The sequence below is a fragment of the Hyla sarda genome, chromosome 2 (genome assembly GCF_029499605.1).
Source record: "Hyla sarda isolate aHylSar1 chromosome 2, aHylSar1.hap1, whole genome shotgun sequence".
NCBI lineage: Eukaryota > Metazoa > Chordata > Amphibia > Anura > Hylidae > Hyla > Hyla sarda.
The window spans coordinates 31,338,282-31,343,281 of NC_079190.1; the positions used below are offsets into that span (position 1 = coordinate 31,338,282).

Consider the following 5,000-nt stretch of genomic DNA (forward strand, 5'->3'; position numbering starts at 1 on the left):
GTTCATTAATGGTGGCACGGTATATAGTTTATTAATGGTGGCACAGTATATAGTTCATTAATGGTGGCACAGTATGTAGTTCATTAATGGTTGCTCAGTATATAGTTCAATAATGGTGGCGCAGTATATAGGGAATTAATAGATGAATGGTGGCACAGTATATAGAGAATTAATAGATGAATGGTGGCACAGTATATAGGGAATTAATAGATGAATGGTGGCACAGTATATAGGGAATTAATAGATGAATGGTGGCACAGTATATAGGGAATTAATAGATGAATGGTGGCACAGTATATAGGGAATAAAGGGGGTACGGTCTATAATTAAAGGGAAACTGACAGGCTGTTTACTCGCACTAAACCCAATACACTAGGTTACAGTGCAGTATACAAAAATTGGTCTTTCCATTTTCTAGGTATTGCCCCACATTGCTAGTATTCGAAGTCAGACTTGTGATCAATGGAGGCGGAGCTTCCCTGCCTCCATCCTGTATGCTGTGCTATGCCCGGCCGTCTTTCTATATTTATCATTCTTTTTTTTGCCAACTCTTGTATATTGTAGCATGTAAGCATATATTAGTGTGGTGTCCATCTCTTCAGTGTAAGAACCAGAGCTGTGTGGAGATTCCTGCATATGGTGGGTGCTGGGTTATTTGGGATGGGTGATGGGTGCTGGGGGATGGGTGCTGGGTGATTGGTGCTGGGTGATTGGGGATGGGTGATGGGTGCTGGGTGCTGGGTGATGGGTGCTGGGTGATTGGTGCTGGGTGATTGGTGCTGGGTGATGGGTGCTGGGTGATTGGTGCTGGGTGATTGGTGCTGGGTGATGGGTGCTGGGTGATTGGGGATGGGTGATGGGTGCTGGGTGATGGGTGCTGGGTGATTGGTGCTGGGTGATGGGTGCTGGGTGATTGGTGCTGGGTGATTGGGGATGGTTGATGGGGGATGGGTGATGGGTGCTGGGTGATTGGTGCTGGGTGATGGGTGCTGGGTGATTGGTGCTGGGTGATTGGGGATGGTTGATGGGGGATGGGTGATGGGTGCTGGGTGATTGGTGATGGGTGATTGGTGCTGGGTGATTGGTGCTGGGTGATGGGTGATTGGTGCTGGGTGATTGGTGATGGGTGCTGGGTGATTGGTGCTGGGTGATGGGGGATGGGTGCTGGGTGCTTGGTGCTGGGTGATTGGTGCTGGGTGATTGGTGATAGGTGCTGGGTGATGGGTGCTGGGTGATTGGTGATGGGTGATTGGTGCTGGGTGATTGGTGATGGGTGCTGGGTGATTGGTGCTGGGTGATTGGTGCTGGGTGATTGGTGATAGGTGATTGGTGCTGGGTGATGGGTGCTGGGTGCTCGGTGATGGGTGATGGGTGATTGGTGATGGGTGCTGGGTGATTGGTGATTGGTGCTGGGTGATTAGTGCTGGGTGATTGGTGATGGGTTCTGTCATATAGAGGTCAGACCGGGGCATATAGGGGGAGATTTATTAAAACCTTTTCAGAGGAAAATCCTTCTGCAAAACGATCTGATTGGTTGCTATGGGTGACTGCACCGCTCTTTCTCTGCACAGGTTTTGATGAATCTCCTCTATAATACAGTATATAATAGGGCAGCTGTCACATGTTTTCTGTAAATAAGACTGACAGCACAGCCAATGTGTATATACACATGGCAGACCTTCATAGAAACTGTTCTTGACTCGATTTTACAAAAACACCAACTTTTATGGGGGCTAGGAATGTTGAGGAGGCCCAGCGGGAGTCCACTGTGTCCCTGGGCCGCAGCACATCTGCCCATTAAGTCTGGCAGACGTTTTTTAAATTATGAAAAGTGCCCTCTTTTTTTTTTTTTTTTTATATTCAATACACAACTTTATTAAAGGTTGCTAAAGACAGAAATACAGGGCTGTGCAGTACAAAGTCAGCAACATAATCAGTCAGGAGAACACAATCCAACCGTAATATACAGCAGGCACGTAAATGCAAAATTCGGGAGTGTTACTTCAGAAAGGTCAGGATGTGCGCTCTCAGTTGTGCGGAGCAAGTTGTGAGCACAAAGAGAGTGGAAGTAAAGAGTGTGAGTGAAGCTCTGATTGTCAGTAGGAACCCGGAGTCGGGCAGACAGAGGAGCTCCATACAGAGAGAACAGAAAAAAAAGGCAGAAGGAAACAGGTAACAGAAAGAGGGAAAACAAGGAGAGAAAACAAATACAAATCACAATAAAGAAAAAACAGGAACTAAGTCACTGACCTGATCCTGACCAGACCAATCGTCCATCAGAAACGGAATGAGAGCTAGGGGTGTATGAGCCAAGAGCTGCAGCCGGAGAAGAGAAGCCCACCATCACCTCAACTCAATCTATCCTGTATAGAGGGGATTCCAGGAAGGTCAGCCAGGGGCCCCATATCGCACTATAACTGTCGGTTGTCCCCCTTGAGTCCGACATCAGCTCCTCCATGCGACAAATAAAAAGAATTTCCATATACCAGTCAGACACTGTCGGGGGGGTGCTAGTTTTCCAGCGCCGGGGGATCACCGACCTGGCTGCTATCAACAGGAAGCGTGCTGATTTGTTGGCCGGGGTCCAGCGGGACGACGGCAGAATCGACAGCAGCAGAACCTTAGGATCATTGGGATAGGATACCCCCGTTATATTGAGTGTGCGCGAGACTACTGTCACCCAGAAAGGGCCCAGGGATGGACATGACCACCATATGTGGGACATGGTGCCCACATCTCCCCCATATCGCCAGCAATTTGCCGACAACGTCGGGTACATTTTATTCAGAACAGACGGCACTCTGTACCATCTAGAGATGATTTTATAATTTGTCTCTTGGGCCCTACAGGAAATCGACATTTTATGGCAGAGGGATAATGCCGCCGTCCAGTCTGAGGCCGCAAAGGTAGTGCCCAGTTCCACCTCCCATGCCCCCGTGTATCGAGGTGGCTCCTGGGCCATTGCGTCAAGCAGAAGGCCATATATCTGAGAGACTGCTCGGGGGACTGGGGAAGTGGAAGTGCACAGCACCTCAAAGGGCAAGAGGAGCCTACTCAGATGGAGGGAACCACCATCAGAGTTGACAAAGTGTCTGAGCTGCATGTATTGCATGTATCTAGCGGGGGATTGTAAGTGGTCAGGTACCAGTTCAGTATATGCACGTAGTTGTGTCCCCGTCAAGAAGACCCTCAGGGGGAGGGTCGGGGGATCGGTCAGCCCTAGGAAAGAGGAGCTCGTGAGGCCCGGCGGAAAGCGAGGATTCCCCAACAAGGGGGTGAGGGGGCCATCAGGTTTTAGGAGACCAGTGGTGTGCAGGCAGTGCCGCAGTACAATCAGAAGCTCCCTCCACACCCAAGGCAGGGCGCTGAGAGTGGTTGGTGGAATCGTGTCACGCGGGAGCCAGGGAAAGGCCAAGACTAGGGGCCCCACGTCGCAGAGTTCCAGACCCACCCATCTCTTGGTCGTGCGGCCGTGGAGGAAGTCCAGGTATCGTGCCAAGGAGGCTGCTATGTAGTAGGCTCTACAGTCTGGGACTGCCAGTCCACCCGCCTGCTTTCGCCTCATCAAAATTCTTCTGGATATCCTCGACGGTCGCCCGGCCCAGATGAACCTAGTAAACAATCTGTCAAGCCTACGGAAGTAGGAGGCGGGGATAGCAATCGGCACTGTCTGAAACAGGTATAACAACCTGGGGAGAATATTAATCTTGAGGATATTAGTTCTGCCTACCCAGGTGAACGTTCCCCCCGACCATCTCTCAAGATCCCTCTCTACGGTAGATAGCTGGGGAAGGAAATTGAAAGAGTAGGCGCTGGACAGTTGTCTGGGAACCTGAATCCCTAGATACCTAAACGAGTCAGTAGCCCAGCGAAAGGGGTGTTCTCGCTTCAGGCTATCTACCACAGTCTGTGGGAGGGAAAAGTGCCCTCTTTTTTTACTTGAGCCCCTGCCCTCCAAAATGTCTGTGCACGTCCCTGCAAAAAACGTATTATAATAGTATGGCCCAAACTGCAGAACTAAAGATAAAGTGCAAGTGCTGAAAAACTGTAAACACTTCTTGCATGAGTGAAAAATATCACACAGTGTATAACTAAGCAAAGTGCAACGTGCTAAAATAACAGTGATATTGAAAAACATAACATGTGATGTGTTTGGTACAAGAAACAAAAGTGCACAAAAGAAGTGGCAATTGAGCAAAATGGAAGACAAAGGACATATAGATACCGGACTGAACCCTACCCCTGCTATGAGTCTCCGATGCGTTTCGCCCGCATCCGGGATTTCTCGAGGAGTGTGGTTTGTGGTCAAAAACTAGAATATTTATATGGATGTAAACCAATAAGAACAGAGTAACGCACCTGTTTTGTGTAAAGGAAAAGTGCTGTGTACCAGAAATGAGGTAGGACGCCGCGGCACTGAAGGTGTAAAAAGCGAGGCTGGTAGTCTAAGTTCTAGAGTGCAGGGCTACATAAAGATGGCGTCTATGTCAGATATGGCATAGGATAATAAACTCCCCAAAATGGCTGCCTCGGCGCATACTGCGCATGTGCACAGGTGATTTCGGCACTAGAGGGAAATGAGACTACACAAAGATGGCCGCGATCATAACTAAACAGAAAAAAATGAGAAATTAAGTATATATATATATATATATATATATATATATATATATATATATATGGAACTGCCCACTTGTATATATAGAAAAAACACAAGGCTGATGAAAGTAAATAAACTGTGTGAGTGAAAGAATGAGGACAATATGGAACATAGTGAGGTATACATAAAGGGACAGGGGATGGTGTGAACAACAGGGGAAATAAAAGTGGTGGAAATGCTGACAAGTATCCGTACAGGTGAATATAGTAGCATAATAGAACAGTGTAAATCCCCCATTATTGAAGGTGATACACCACAATAGATGTGTAATATAATATATAAGTGCACATACAATAACGACACATGTGCAAACAAATACATATATATATATATAGAATAT

General features: G+C 47.7%; 1 long non-coding RNA gene across 2 annotated transcripts in view; it reads right to left on the reverse strand.

Annotated features, from left to right (window-relative positions):
• The window catches only part of LOC130357601 (uncharacterized), a 7,862-nt gene that overhangs the window by 2,516 nt on the left and 346 nt on the right, over nucleotides 1-5,000 (reverse strand). Inside the window, exon 1 of one of the 2 annotated variants that reach the window (XR_008889190.1) lies at nucleotides 2,251-2,265. The exons of the other annotated variant lie outside the window; for it this stretch is intronic. This is a non-coding gene — a long non-coding RNA (uncharacterized LOC130357601). Of the gene's footprint in view, nucleotides 1-2,250; nucleotides 2,266-5,000 lie in introns of those variants that run through there. 2 annotated transcript variants of the gene reach the window in all.